Source organism: Adiantum capillus-veneris, chromosome 24, assembly GCF_014529385.1.
Source record: "Adiantum capillus-veneris isolate H3 chromosome 24, ASM1452938v2, whole genome shotgun sequence".
Classification (NCBI taxonomy): domain Eukaryota; kingdom Viridiplantae; phylum Streptophyta; class Polypodiopsida; order Polypodiales; family Pteridaceae; genus Adiantum; species Adiantum capillus-veneris.
Genome location: NC_140954.1, coordinates 19,041,831 through 19,058,716, shown reverse-complemented (window position 1 = coordinate 19,058,716; position 16,886 = coordinate 19,041,831). Strand labels below are relative to the sequence as shown.

The following is a 16,886-nucleotide window of genomic DNA, read 5'->3' as shown; positions in this document are numbered from 1 at the left end:
TTTTTCTTAAACTTAGGAATGTGCTACTTAAGGGAATAGACTAGAACTAAGTCCCCTTTCTTGAAAATTTTGGTGATTAAGTGGGAATCAAAAAACTGTTTTTGTTTCCTCTTTTGTGCATAGAAATGAGCTACAGCAGTTAGCCTTTGCTTGTCTAGATTTTCCAAATCTTCAAGTCTTTCTGAAAATTCATGTCCAGTCCACTCGAGAGTCTGTGCTACCCTTAATGTCCGCAATAGAAATTCTATTGGTAGTATGGCATCAAGACCATAAACAAGGTTAAAGGGTGTAGCATTTAAAGCTGTTTTGAATGAAACTCGATAAGCCCATAGAGCAGCATGGAGATTCATTTCCCCCGTCGGTCCTTCCTGAACTAACCACTTTGGTCAGTATTGAGCTAAGAATTTTATTCATATGGTCAGTTCCATTTTCTTGTGGGTGATAGGGAGCTGATTTGTTATGGATAACCATAAGCTCATTTAGCAGATACTATAAATTACCTCGTTGAGGAAATGAGTTCCCCGATCACTGAAAATCTCTATTGGAGTCCATACCTTATGAATACACACTCATATAAGAATGCAGCAGTGGTTCTGGCATCATTCTTTTGAGTCTCTTTAGCCTCGGCCCATTTGGTCAAATAGTCCGTAGCTACAATGATATATTGAGCTTGGGTTCTATAAGCAGGCGGCTGTATCGGTCCCACAAAATCTATACCCCATTTTGCGAAGGCTCTGGCCCCCATCATTGGTCTTAAGGGTATGCTGTCTACTCGTGTTGGCATTTTTGCTTGTTGACAAGCATCACACCTTTAAACATATTCTTTGGCATCTGCAAAAAGTTTTGGACACCATATGCCTGCCATCAAGATTGCTCTTGCGGTGGTCTCACTAGAAAAGTGACCTCCAACTAATCCAGCATGTGCTTGTTCTATAATCGAAATATACTCATTTTTATTTGCACAAAGACGCAAATGTTGACCTTTACCTTGCCAATATAATTGGTTCTCAATAAGAGCATAGTCTCTTGCTTCCATTTCAATTGCTCTTTGATGTCGTTTACTCATATCCTCAGGAAATGTTCGACTTGATAAGTAAGTGACCAGATAGTTACTCCACTTAGGAACAGGTGACATTTGAAACAATGTTACGTGAGGAATGGGTTGTTGTTTCTGACATGGAGGGCAATCTATTACAAAAGATCGAACATCTCTCCTCATAGTCTTAAGATTTGTTCCATAGTTTGGTCTTTCGCAAAGTGAAGTCCTACTATGGTAACATGTGCTTGACTTAGGTACTAATCCCTTCCTTCAGGGTTAATGCATAAAAGCAATATCCCGTCTTGATTTCTTTTATATAGCCTTCTAGCTAGTAATTGATACGTAGCCGATTGCTTGATTAAATTAACTATGATAGGAAGTGGTGAATCCACTTGAGCTATCATCATTAATGACACAATTTTTTCTCACCATCTTGGTATCATTTCCACGGAGAACAAATAGGCAACTGGTAGATCATCATCTACCCCTTTAGGTGATTCCCTCAAAAAAATTCTGGACACATGATCTGCTCGTTGATGTGTAGTGCCTTTTTTAACAACCACAGTGAGATCAAATTCGATAAGAATGATGAATCATCGCACTATTCTCCCTGTGCTGCATGGCTTGTTGACCAAATATAACAAAGCTTGGTGGTCCACAAAGAACACAAACTTATTGGCCAATAGGTAATGTCTATAATTTTTAACATCATAGATCATTCCTAGTCCTTCTCTTTCAGTGGTGGTGTAATTATTTTCTGCCATATTTAATTGTCGGCTAGCATAAGAAATAAGAAAGTCAATTTTCCCATCTCTTGGTTGGGCTAGTATACAACCAATAGCAAAGTTTGAAGCATCAACGTGTACTTGGAATACTTTATCCCAATCGGGTGCTTTCAATATTGGAGTTGAGGTGAGGGCTTGCTTAAGCTTCATGAAGGATTCTTCATATGCCTCAGTCCATTCAAAGTGCATAATCAAGCTATACATGGGTTTTGCAATTATGGCATACATGTAGATGAACCGTCGGTAATATCCACAATGTCCCATGAAGGCTTGTACCCCTTTGACTGTTGTTGGTCTTGCAAATCAGCAATGACATGAATCTATTTAAAATCAGTAGCTATGCCATTTTTAGACACTATATGTCCAAGAATTTTTCCTTGTCTTCCCATGAATGTGCACTTTTCAGGGTTTAAGCAAATTCTGTAAAGTCTACATTTCTCGAATACCTTTTTGAGGTGTTCAAAATGATCAGCTCGGATTGACGAATGTATACATAAATCATCCATGTATACTTCCAAGAATTTCTGAAGATGCTCTTTGAAACCATGGCTCATCATCTCTGAAATGTGGCTGGAGCATCAGTTAACCCAAACGGCATAAGCCGATAGGCAAATATACCCCATTCTGTTGCAAAAGCAGTTTTGTGTTGATCTTTTGCGTCAACCAAAAGTTGATTGTATCCCAAAAAATCATCTAGGAAGCTGTAAGCTTCTTTTCCTGCCACTCGTTCTAAAACGTGTTCACTTATCAAAAGAGGAAAGTTGTCTCTAATGGTAGCTGCATTCACTTTTTTGAGATTAACACACACTCGTAATTTCCCATTCTTCTTAGGTACTACCACAATTAGGTACTCATAAGACTCGCCTTGTTTTCGTAGTTCCCTGACTGGTTGTTCGATTATGATTTTCCGATCTTGGAGAGTATACTTTTTGTAATGGGATGGAACATGCATTACATCCTTCCCATCCTCTTCCGTTGTTTCCATTTCGGTGGTGTATATCTCCTTTAGAGATTTTTTCAACTCTTGATATTTCTTTTTCTGTTCGACTCTGTCATGAGTGGTTTTTTATCCTGATGTTCTTCTTGAGTACCCTTCCTTGTTTTTCTTGATGTCTGAGACATTTTTTAGTCTCCATTTGAAGGATATCTACTAGTTATTTTGTCTTTGACACAATCATTAGCATCTATCTGCATCAGGAATTGTGTTTTACTGGAGATTGATGGCATAGGTCGTGGTTTCACAATTTTAGTGTCCCTCTTTCTTTTATACCATTTTTGTCTTCTTGATTTCTAGTTTGGAAAGTCAAAAACTTTTCCTCCCTTCCCCTTAAGAGTAGTTGAGCTCTCGTATGTTCTTTTTCGGATCCCGAATCTTTGGAGGTAGTTGAGTGTTCATCCAACTCAACAGTTGCATCGTAATAGAGGTCAAAAAAGACTTGCTGAGCTTTCATCAAGTCCTTTGTTTCCTCACCCTTATTTTCACTGTTAAGGACTGGCATGATTTGGATGGGAATTATGTTGTAGCCATCCTCATTGCGAAATTGAGTAGGCATAGATGTATTCACACATATATCCATTGTCGCTAAGATTTGAGTCCACCCGAATGGTTTGAATAAATGCTGTGGGAAGGGTTCAGGTATGTAGGCTTCGTCTGTACAGTCCCTTTCTAGGATACATTCCTCTCATCTTAAGCTTCCATTTTTTGAAGCTCCGCACATCTAAATAGGAGTGTCTTTGTTTAGCCAAGAAGGAAGTTTAGTTTCAGCCGAAGAGACTGAATCAAACTCCTAGATGGGTGTTCTCAAGACGTCTCTATAGGTGTGGTCCTTTAGATTGACTCTTGTTATAGATCCCACCTGTTTCAAGTACATATAGTCATTTCTCCAATCTTGAATAAGCTGTACCTGTTGCATGAAAGGTCTTCCCAATATGATTTCATAGTTGAGTTTTTTCCCAAAGTCTATTATGGCAAAAGTTTGTTGATATTCAATCCCACAGGAGTTGACTATCACTTTTTCTAGTAGCCCTAATGGTCTTTCAATGTGTCTGTTAGCCAACTGCAATTTTATTCGCGTTTGTCAAATGGTTGGCTATCCCCAGGATTCCCATACTACTTTAGTGGCTATGGCTATGCCCGCTCCACTATCCAGTATTGCCATGATTTCAATGTCATTATATTTCACTAGGAGGGTAGTGTTTCCTTCTTTCCCTTCATAATATTGTCCGACCTTGTTCATAGGAACTGATCGTATCTCTTTGTTTCCCGTTTCATTTTTCAAGTTTCCCAGATTCTTAGAGATGAACCCCGTTATCCCCACCTTTTCTAGAGTTTTTTGTAAATCATTCCATAAGTATGGATTGAGTTTCAACAGCTCTCCCAAAGTAAGAGTGCATTGGATAGGTGTAGACGTTATTGAGTGAATGTTGTCCACTTCTAGGGTCTGTTTGACTCTTCTTACTTGAGTGGTCTTGCAAATGATGGATTCATCTTTGTTGTCTCCCAAGTACGAAGGTAATGTTTTTAATGTCAAAGGTTTAGATATTCTTGAAGCCTCTGATCCGCAATCCCTGTATAATGATTGTATATCCTTCTTTATATTATATGGTAGGTTATCCAACCAGACTTCATCTATAGGAGCTGACTTTAAAGTTAGGCTCACATCATTGATCTCCCTTACCTTTTCCCATAAGTGTCCTGGCCAATCTTCCTCCACGAATGGAATTCCGTCTAAAGCATCTTCACTGTCCGGCACTATGAGCTCTGGTTCATTTGTTTCAAGGTGGGGTTCTGTCACCACATCGGATTTTGCTTTCGTTTCTTCTACCGCAAGCTCTTTTGGTTTTGAAATACATCCATTATTTCCTACGTGATTCTTACCAAATTTTGATAATCTTCGAGCTTAGCTGCTTCCATGTCTAGATATGGATAGTTTTTCCATTTGTTTTCCATGTTTGGGCCTGCTTTTAGTCCAACTTGGTAGGCTTCCAAGGCAGCATTGATAGGATCAAAAATTTTATCAACCAGAATGGATCCTCCAGATTTCACGATTGTTTCCTCGAATTCACTGCCAGTTTCTTTCGACTTGTCCTGGACTAGAACTTTTGCTTTCTCTTCGTTTTCAACCCGTTGTTTTTGTTTTCTCATCTCATATCTTTTGCTTCTGCTCCTTTTGATTCTTTGAGAAGAAACTTTTGTGTTCTCCGAATCATCAGAGGAATTGTGTTTCTTTTTCTTTGCCTGGGCTCTAGTGATTACTTTGATTGGAACAATCGGTTCGCTCTCTGATGAGCTACTAGGCATCACTTGGACTACGTTGACTATAGTTTTTCCCTTATTCAAAGGATTCTTAGGAAAATCTTCTGGAAAGTGTCCTCCCTTTTTGCAACATTGTATGCAATAGACTTCAATTGGTTTGAGGTTTTTGTCAGGCTCTAGACTTTTGTTCTTCCAATGGTCATCAGCACCACAGTTATGATAGTTTCTTGTTTTGGGCTTCATCATGGGTCTTCCCATGGGAGGTCTGACACCTTGATTAGCTACATAATACATTGGTGGGAGCTCTGGTGGAGCATATGTCACGGTTCCTCCATTGGTGGTGGTTGTGTACTATACCAATCTCCCTCTACCATTATTGTAGATGGACTAGACTCAGGCACTAATGCTTGTTCATCTATGACTCCTTCTGAGTGCATGTACTTTACAGGCACCACATTATGTCCTAGATAAGGAGGTTTTTGTCCCAACACAGGTTGAGGTCTCTCCATACCCATTGGTGGTCTTTGAACTTGAGCCACATTAGGTTGATATTTGTACAAGGGTTGTCCTTGTGGCCTCATGGGCACGTACTGAACATTCCCATCATACTTTGGTCTGAAGTAGCACTCATGGGTCTAGTGGTTGTTCCATTTACCCTCGATTGCACACCATTTTTGTGGCCTATTTGGTTGTCCTTGTGGGGATATCCCCTGTCCTGGTCCTCTCATAGGTGCTTTTTGCATATTGTTCATCATGTCATTCATCCTTTTGCATATTGTTCATCATGTCATTCATCCTTTTTACAGGCTGAGAGTGATGCCACAGCAGCCGTTTCCACTTGTGCTGGTTTTGTGAATGTAGTCTTCTCGCTTTGGTTATCCTTAGGGACATCCTCTTCATTAAAGATCTCACAATTGTCTCCTAGGTCGATAGCATCAGACACACACGCCTCTAGGGTTGTATGCTTTTTACTATAGAGTATAGCATGAAGTTCTTTGTTTAGCAATCCCTCCAGAAACAATGATACAAGTCGCTCCTCTATAGGTATCTCCATCTTTGGGCATCTGGTAATGTATTGTTTCATTCGAGTTGCACAATCCTTAACAGACTCACCATGTTTCTGTTTGAACCTGTAGATTTGAGCTACCGTATCATGTTTAATCCCCATTTTAGAACAAGCACTACAAATCCTTGAGCCGACATATTCAAATCCATGATTGACCTTGGTGGAATGTTTTGAAACCATGTCAAAGCTTTTCCTTCTAATGTCATTCCAAATCCCTCGAATTGAGTATGGAAGTCCAATATACGCTCTGCTCTTAGCACTTGCTTGAATCTTGCTAAGTGGTCATATGAATCCCCTGATCCACTGTATTTTCTGACCCATTTTTAGAAATCAACTCGTGTGACACGTCTATTCGGTTAAAGTCTAGGTCTTTTGGGAGTTGGTCTTGTTCCGAGTCTTTCAAACCAATCTGTCAAAAATAGTGACTCATGTAGCCCTGGGCTAGCCTTAGTGTCACCCAATTTTCTATGTGATGAGGTGGTTTCTGGTTTCTTCACATTACTCTTAGATGATCTCTCACGATGTTCGTCTCTTGGAGTGGTTTCTGGTCCTTGACCCAATATCCAATCCCGTATGGAATACCCCTGGTATTTGGTTTGTTCTACCTCCTCAAGAGTCATCATAACAAAGTTGTTGTTATAACAATCCCTAAACAAGTAAGTTGGTAGATCCGCAGATCCCTTATCTTTGATTTTGAGTATATAGAAGATCTTCATGGCCATTAGTTGCCCTGGTCTAGCATGAGAAGTCCACAAAAGATCTTTTATGTTTCTATCTTCCCAACAATAGACTCCAATCCTAGGATTATCCGTACCAAGACGTTTCAAAGGCTTCAAGTCTACTTGATCGTATCCCTTGAATTCCAAGGTTGGCGGTCCTTCTTTTGCTGACATATATGGGATTATAGTGTTTACTTCTAAGCCCCAATTGTCTATCACATCCAGGTTTTTGACTTGTACATATTGAGTTCCATTTCGATCCATGTACATTTTTCCTTATTTGTGGGCCCTAACTTCTTCTTCGAACTCAATACCATGATCATCAATGCGAATAGCATACTCTTCGTTAGGATCCAAGTAAACTTGGGCTCCATGACGATTGGTCTTGTAAAAAAAGAGAGTATATGCTTATAGCGCATTGTCGTTCTGGTTTCAGAGTGAGTCGAGTAAGAAGACATTTCGGATGTTGAATCTGAAAAAGTGTCCGAGAGTTCTTCAGGAATTGTGTGCAAGGAATTGCCTTGATTCACACTTTCTTTAGTGGATACTCTACTGGTGTTTTCCCCGAATAGGCCTTGATTTCCTATTACACGACCGAATCTAAGGTTCATATAGACGTATGAAGCCCTGGATAGAGTGCTCACCTGGGATTGACTTGTTGTCAATGTCCACGATTCAATTGCAACTTTCTGTCAAGCCACTGATTCCTTGTCTGCTACCTGATTCCTCTACAAAATTTATCAAATTAGCTATTTTTCTATAAGGACAGTAGAGCTCTTGAGAACTCTAGTGATAGTGATTGGTCTCTGTATTTCACTTCACGTTGTGCTATGGAAGTCAAAATTTTGACTTTCAGATTCAGCTTAGCAAAACCAAAGGTCTAATCTACAATCTGTAAACTGAGTGTATCTGTACCAATTTTGATCCGATTGAACCCAAAATTTCCCTATGGCCTTATATTATGATGGTCCAATATTGTATAAGCCCAAAAGTCAAATTTGAAGTCTCTAGATAGCAGAAGTAAATAATCGCGATTATTTACTTTTGTCACTTTTTTCTTCTTTTTGGATTGGTTTGGCAAGTATACAACTTGTAGTCTGCGGACAGATAAATGATAAATTTGCATACTTACCCTACTCCTAGTTTCTCATGCAATGGGGTTGTGGAAATTGTCCACAAACACTCATTTTCTTGTTTTTTTTTATGTTTTTCAGAGTCTTATCTTAAGATTTGTCTCTTCTACCAATCATTCTCCCAATCCTAATCTAAATCTACAATCCCATAGTCCTAAAGGTACTCAAAAAGTACGATTACTTCCAAGCTACCTCTATACAACAAAAGACGACAATCTTAAGCTATGCGGTTTCTAAAAGAGAGTTTTGAACTCTAGGCAAACCTAGAGGAAGTTAAAGGACAATTACACAAGACGCTTGTGTTTTTCCCTAGTTTAGGTCTCTTCAATCCCCGGCAATGGTGCCAAATGTGGGACGCATGTCTAACCTCACCATCCTATCTTATTGCGGTATTAACAAGAACCACGATTAATTTGTCAAACCATGGGACAAAGCTGACTCGACTAGTGCATAGAGGCTACAAGAGGTTGTCAATATCTTGGAAAACAACTAACAACTCGCATCTAACTCAAGCTACACTCAAGTGACTGAAATCACCAAAAGCCAATCGCTCATCGGCAAGCAAATCACATCCGTTACAACATCAAATGACATCCAAATGTAATGAAACCTCTAGGACAAGTTTATAAGACCTAAGCACACATGCCTATGGCCTCAAACCCCACTTTAGGTCAAGTTCCAAAATCGTGATTATTAACAACAGTGGGTTTTTGACCTAGTCGTTTTCGACCCAGAATGCATCTAAATGCTTAGCAATGATGCCCCAATACCCCACCTATGCTTAGTTTTTGATTTAAACATGAAAATTCCTATTTATGATAAAATTAGGTCGTGGGTCGACGACGCCAAAAGCTACGAAATAATGTGAATGGCTTACGTCAATGCATAGAGCTCTTACCTACGACTGCAATGCAACAAATGCATTCGCAATGTGACAACCGGAGAGGGAGTAGGAAGCGCGAGAAGGAGAGAAGTGAGCGCCGTTAGCTCACACTAAGTATTTTTTATCCAAAAAATTATAAAAAACTTACAAAAATTGGCTTTTATACCCTAGCCAAGGTTTTTGGGTGGTCAAAAGTAATAATCTGGAGTTCTACCAAAGCTGGGAATTGAATGGCTGATACAATCTGGAAGCTTGTAGCCCCGGCTCATTAATTACACGGTTTATTAAGAAAATAGGAGTTACAATATTCGCGAATTATCAAAATAATAATTGTTTGCTCTGTCCGTGTTAGCTTGCTGCTAACAGGTGCATTCAATTGAACTAAAAAGAGAAATTCGCTCAATCATCATGGTCGTTATGACTATGTCTAAGGAATCCAAAGAATCCACTTGGAAGTACACTTTTTGAATGGTTGATGAGGACACCTTTTCTTTTACTATACCAATTTTCTAGAGAGAGAAAAAATATATTTTCTTAGAATGCCCTCCAAATGACCTCCAAAATTCCCTAATGACATAGAAATCCGCAAGCTCCACATTGTCATGAGGAGCTATAATAACAAAATTGTCACCAACACAAAGTGCATCACTCAATGCATCATAGTGTCCTTCATATGCAAACACTTCAATCTCGACAACATATTTGAAATCATCTATAGATTCAAGAATAACATAATCCCATGCATATTAGAACACCTCCTCCAACTGCCTAAGCATACATCAGTACAGAAGCTTGAGAATTGCCTACACCAGTGAGCTTTTACATTTGTTAAGGAATACCCACTAACACAATGTAACCCACGTGCATTAGGCACATGTTTATGATCCCAACATCGACTTCTATTCACATCACCTTCCTTGATCTCCGAGAGCACTTGAGTAGATGATCATACTTGAGAAGAATATGTGGATGTAGCCCCATTGGACATGGTTTCTCTCAAAAATGGCACCACATCTGCTACACATTTTAATTTCATATAGTGTGGCTTTAGATGCTCCTAAGTGAGTTACCTCTTTATAACATCACCTGCATCATCATGTTTGCCTTTCCCATGATGTGAACCTGGAAAGTGATATGCCAATTTCAAACTTGTCAGAGTTCCATGTCAAGCAATTAAATTGAAAGAACTCTTTACTTTGAACTGTGAGGCTGCACCGTCTGACCACATCCAATGTTCTTTGAGCGATATGCCTAGCTCTTTCAACCATCCATAATGGAGCATAAAGAAATGCTTGACAAAATAGTGTATCATGGATTCTATCATCAGATACATAGAAATGATAGCATTTTTGGACATTATTGTGGCAATCCGCACATATGTGATGTGGACAAATATTGTGACGTGGCAAGAAAACCAATTCATGGATTGAATGTCATTTGTTATTTGAATGTATAATTTTCAACAAAATCCACAACTAACACCTACCACATCCTCAACATCTCCTGCATCCTCAGAACCAGGACGTACATCAATGCCCTGCACAATATTTCAAATGCCCTTTGACACAAGAACTGTTTCCCATGTAAGCCCACATAGGGTAATTGTCCCCATCCAACCTTTCCTCAGTAGCAAACATCTTGAACACATTTGTGTTGTTGTCAGCCATGGTAAATGCTGCACCTGATGTGAAAACTGCCCGAAAAGAGGAGAAACGAGGCGGGAACAACACGTTCTATATAGCACAAACTGTAGAAGACTGTAAGGCACCTGTTATGCAAAAAACAGCACTGACAAAAATTCTACATAAAATGACAAAATTGCATGTGCAAACCTGTCTGTAGTGGAAACGGAGGCCGAAATGAGCCCGAATCAAAAATCTGAGCAGACTAAGCTCTACAAGGTTTCCCAAAAGTTTTGTCGGCCTGCGAACACTCGTCTCATGCCTTAGACTCATGGAAGCACTATTTATTGGGGACTCCTTTCATTCTGCAAACGGATCACCAAAGTCTTAAGTACTTCATGACGCAGACCAAGCTCTCCGACAAAAAAGTGAGGTGGGAAAATTTCCTTTCGCAATTTCATTTTCATATTTCTCACACTGCTTGCAAGCATAATCAGAGAGAGGTAATGTCATAATAACTAATATCTAATTCTCCTGACTGATTTTCTCATGTTAAACTGATCATTTAATATGGGGAAGTGCCGGGGGAGAAAAAGCTAGAATATTGATTAAGCTGGCAGACCGGCCACAGTAGGGATTTAAAGGAGGAAAAATAGGGATCCAAATGGGGGGCCTTCTGCAAAAGAGCAAGGTGCAACAATGGGCTTCAAAGACCCTAAGGTTTAGCCCATTAAGGCGAACTTCCAAAATGCTAAGGTTCCAAAACTCAAAGGTTGTGTCCAATGGTTAAGCTTAGGAAAATTGGATGCTTTGTGTGTGTGTTCAAAAAATCTTTATGAATCCTACAAAGGAGGGGGCAATCCTTGCAAGTATGGGATGAGAGAGAAACACACCCACACACTCACAAGCCTCGTTTACACAAAGGGAATGAGGGATACATGCCAGCTCCCTAGCCCAGATGCCCACAAGGTGTACTTCAAATCCTATTAGATGGCCATGGAGGTGGACCAATGAGAATTAGGCTAGAGTAAATCTAGTTTAATTAATTTATAAATATTTAATAAAAGAACCAATAAAAATTAAGCTCTCTAGAAGACTATTGGAAAATCTCCCAAGTGGTCTAGTGAGCATTCGGCAGCCCAATGGCTTGCCTGATTCCTATTGGCCAAGAGACAAAGGGGTCCAATGAGAGTTTAACTGCATTAATTAGTTACCTAAAGCTCTCACAAAAGGGGAAAGGGGACCCGTGTCAGAAGGCTATCACTTATCCTGCTTAAATTTCATTGGCTAAGCTGGCATGGGCCAATCGGGTACTTGCATGAGTAAAATGGAGGAGCGGTTGACCAAGAGAGAGACGGGGCTGAATTTGTCAATTCATTATCACACACGCACGCACACACAATCTAATGTCTGGAGCAATATCCATTTAGTATACTTGAGAAGGTTGGTGATAGGTAATAAGGCTCTGAACCTTAGGGGAAGGCCAAGTTGTGTGATAGAAGGTAGAATGGTGCTAATAAAAGCGACTCTCTCTCTCTCTCTCTCTCTCTCTCTCTCTCTCTCTCTCTCTCTCTCTCTCTCTCTCTCTCTCTCTCTCTCTCTCTCTCTCGTTTCAAGCCAATCCACGGTTTCACTATGGTGTATGACTCAATGAAGGTGTAGGGAATGGTCGCCTACTGACCGTTCCCGTTAATCATGGGCAATCGGTGGAGGCCGGGAGCCTGCTGGTTACCTTGATTACGAGAATGGTCAGAAGGCAACCATTCCCAGCCGTCAAATCCAGGGGAGTGGTGGCCATTAAAGAGTTTACATGTGAAGCATAGGCTGCACAGGGGAGGGAGACGACACAGTTGCGCAACAGCAAATTATGTAGGCATTGATTGGCTGCATGTTTCAAATTCTAATGGGCTGACATGACGAACGCTCGTTCATATTCCCACTGCTACCATGTGAAACGATCATTTGCAAGACTTGAAATTTATTATGCATGCTGATGTGGCACCCATCCAAGGTCTGCAACACTGGATTCTGCAAGAGAAACGATACTAAATGGAAGGCTATGACGAATCTCGAATTTTATTAGGAATGAGCCAGTAAATAGGCTGTATAGATTCTGCAAGAGAAACGACACTAAATGGAGAGCTGCGATGAATCTCGAATTTTATTAGGAATGAGCCAGTAAATACTTCACACATTAACTACACCGCACAAGGCCAACCAAGCAAGACTAGTTGCGACGCTCGATGCAGATGAGTTCAAAAGAGAGAGGTATGTCACTTGGTGGACAAATGAGTTCAAAAGAGAGTAACACAAATGTTAGCTACATCCTGAAGGAGAGTAAAGTTGTGAAAAATTTGATTATTGCATTAGTTAATCAAAAAAATGTTTACAGAGAATGTGTAAACAAAAAGGTCTATTCCCAGGTCAGTCCGAGGTCAAGAGGTAGCCTCCTGGACTATGACGGGGAGTAGCACCATCCTTTACCTCACTCTAACTTCAGTTTGATCATGTAAATCCGGTCCTTAACTGTTGTCAATAGCTTAATTTCTCTCTCTTTTGAAGTATTGTTCACGCCTATCTAACTAGGTGTTATGCTTTTTGTTGCTCTCTCCACCCAAGCACTCTTGTTATGCTCATTAGGAATCTATCCTAATGAAATGCTCACTATGTTCATGTTATTTTCCGCTACACACAAGTTACTAGGCCATTAAATGTTACAGTCTTTAACTGTACTATGATCACCCTTTAATCAGATTAAGGGGGGGAGTATATGTCTCATGAGTTTAATGCATTTAGGACTAGTTATGGGATAAAACACTAATGTACAATGCCATATACACCTCAACAAAATGGTGTCGTTGAAAGGAAAAATAGGTTGCTTACAAAGATGGCGTGGTGTATGCTCAAGAGTTAAGCTTTGCCACATTTGTTTTGGCTTCAGGCTATCATGTGTGCTACTTATGCAAGACCTTCACATGGTTGAGAGAATTCACTACGACATTGCTAGTCAATGGCTATCGGAGAAACATGTTGTGCTTGGAATTACTTTGGTCGATATGTATGCCAACTTGCGTGCCTTTAGAAAAACACATAAAGTTCTTAACGAACTTTTTATCTAAAATGTAACCTCTCAAAAAATGTTGATTGCAAAATATGCCCAACATAGCGGTGGCAAGGACTAACATACAAAATTACAAGAGAGAGTTTCTCGTGGCCATGCCTAGGACTTGAATACCAAATTAGTAAAGAGAAACTCATGTTTCTTATCTTGTTCTTGAATACCATGCCTATGTAATAGGAAATGGACTACAAGAAGGGCAAGACTTCTGTTTCTTATAGATCTAGAGAGACATTGTTTCTTATAGATCTAGAGAGACATTCTGCCGATTCTCCACCATACTTCTCTATGGCACTCACATAAATGATGCACTTTTTCTAGTTTTTTATTTTACTTTTATATCCTTAGTATGAAAAGTTTAACTAATGTTTTCTTTTTCTTTTGTAACTCCTCAAAGGGAAGACTTTTCTCGTATAAACTTGTTCAAATGGAGCTTCTATGTTTATTTTGATTTATCTTTTTACCTTAGAAGAAAGTTATCAAGCAATCTATCCATAATATCTTTTTTAAAAATAAACTAATATGAGTAAGTACTGCTTTTTTTTTCAATTGCAATATCAATTTAGTATACTTAAGAAGTGATAGGTAGTAAGGCTCTAAACCTTAGGGGAAGGCCAAGTTGTGTGATAGAAGGTAGAATGTTGCTAATAAAAGAGACTCTCTCTCTCTCTCTCTCTCTCTCTCTCTCTCTCTCTCTCTCTTTTCAAGGCAATCCACGGTTTCACTATGGCGTACGACTCAGTGAAGGTGTAGGGAATGATCGCCTACTGACCGTTCCCGTTAATCATGGGCAATCGGTGGAGGCCGGGAGCCTGCTGGTCAACCTGCTTATGAGAATGTTCAGAAGGCAACCATTCCCGGCCGTCAAATCCAGGGGAGTGGGGGCCATTAAAGAGTTTACATTTGCGCAACAGCAAATTATGTAGGCAATGATTGGTTGCATGTTTCAAATTCTGATGGGCTGACATGGCGAACGCTGGTTCATATTCCCACTGTTGCCATGTGAAACGATCATTTGCAAGACTTGAAGTTTATTATGCATGTTGATGTGGCACACATCCAAGGGCTACAACACTGGATTCTGCAAGAGAAAGGACACTAAACGGAGGGCTGCGATGAATCTCGAATTTTATTAGGAATGAGCAAGTAAATAGGCAGTATAGATTCTGCAAGAGAAAGAACACTAAACGGAGAGCTACAATGAATCTCGAATTTTATTAGGAATGAGCCAGTAAATACTTCACACATTAACTACACCGCACAAGGCCAACCAAGCAAGACTAGTTGCGATGCTCAATGCAGATGAGTTCAAAAGAGAGAGGCATGTCACTTGGTGGACAAATGAGTTCAAAAGAGAGTAACACAAATGTTAGGTTCATCCTGAAGGAGAGTAAAGTTGTGAAAAATTTGATTATTGCATTAGTTAATCAAAAAAATGTTTACAGAGAATGTGTAAACAAAAAGATTCCATCCCTAGAGAGCTAGGCCAGTTGGCTCATCTTCAGGGTTTGAGACTTTGGCAAAACAACCTGAATGGAATCATCCCCGAATCCCTTGGCAATTGCACACAGCTTGCGACACTCCAACTCACCTACAATCAGTTAACGATTTTCTGCCAAGCAAGATCATCAACTTAAATTAGAATCTACAGATACTAAACCTGGGTGGAGATCGCCTTTCGGGTTTTCAAGCTACGTCCCCTGATCTGAGCTTGATCAATGCTACCAGTCTGATTGAATTATCTATGTTTTCAAATCGCATCGGTGGCAGAGCTTGGCCAACTGCGAGGACTTCAGCTCCTAGCTCTTTCTCAGGCGATATACCCTGGGACTCCCTTTCGAGTTGTACCCGTTTATATGCTCTTGATTTGTCATACAATCAGCTAGTTGGTCATCTTTCTAGCAAATTTCTACACCTACAGAAGTTATATATGGACCACGATTGCTACAAGGCCCAATTCCAGATTTTATGGGTTTAGGCAGCTTGCTCAGAGTAGATATATCCTTCAAACATCTCAATGGTACCCTACCAAACAACCTTCGCAATGTGTTCAAAAACGTAGTGTCTCTGAAGGTTTCTCACAACTACCTCACCGGAAATCTCTCGCCTTGGTTTGAACAGTTGATGATGATTGAGAATATTGATTTGTCCCATAATAGGTTTGTGGGCACCATACCGAAGAATCTTGGTGACTCTATGAGCCTTAAATATCTTGATGTGTCTAATAACAATCTCAGACTTCAGTACGGGAGAGTTTCCCCTACATTTTAACAACAAATCAGAACTAATATCCTTAAATCATTCTAGCAATGAGCTGACAGGTTTGTTGCCATCAACTTTAGGACTCTTACAGCACCTATAGTTTCTCAATATTTCGTTCAATAATTTCGAGGGTCCCATTCCCCTGTCTGGTGTTTTCAAGCACCTTAATGCAAGCTGGTTTCGAGGTAATCCTAGATTGTGTGGCTCAACTATACATAAGCTTTAATGCAACTCCCACCATGGACAAGCTCATTTAGGGTTCAAGATAAGAATTGATTGCCCTCACCACATCACTGGTCATACTATCGGCCATTCTATTGGCAATTTACTACTATAGATACTTGCGAAAGAGCCAGCCAACTCATGAAGTAGATCAAACGATCAAAAGCTTGGTAGAAGTGAGGCACTTCTCAGCCGAGGGACTTTGGGAATCAAGACAAGGCTACTCAGAGAAGAACTTGCTAGGGGAGGGTGCGATTGGTGTAGTGTACAAGGGAGTACTTGCGAATGGGGAATTGGTTGCTATAAGAGAGTTCAAGCATGACATTGCATGCTCCCGAGAAGCATTGCTACAGGAGGTGAACATCTTGAGTAAACTAAGGCATAGGAACTTGGTGAAGGTATTGGGATGTGTCCTCATCCTTGAAGTAAATGCATTAGTGTTGCAATTTGCCAAATGGGAGTTTGGAACAATACCACCCAACCCTTCCATGTACGCAGGTCTGCAGGTAGTTGTTGTAAGCCTCAAAAAACGGGAAAGTGTCAAAAAGCGCACTCCATTTTGCCTGCCTCATCTCCACAGCCTCGCAGACCTGGTTGGCATTCTCAAATTGGTCCCTTATGACCTGCAGAGTACTAGCGGAGACATTGTAACTAGAGTTCATGCATGGATATGCAGGGGTGGGGTTATGATGGGCATCAAATGTGTCGTGACCCGTGGGTTCTTTTGAGGATCCCAGACCGGGAGGCCCAGCGACGGCGTCCCTTGTTCGATCTCACATAG

General features: G+C 40.2%; 1 pseudogene; it reads left to right on the top strand.

Moving 5' to 3' along the window:
- The first annotated feature begins 15,589 nt into the window (after positions 1-15,589).
- Positions 15,590-16,833, top strand: LOC147426037 (putative LRR receptor-like serine/threonine-protein kinase At3g47570; annotated as a pseudogene).
- The last annotated feature ends 53 nt before the right edge of the window (positions 16,834-16,886 follow it).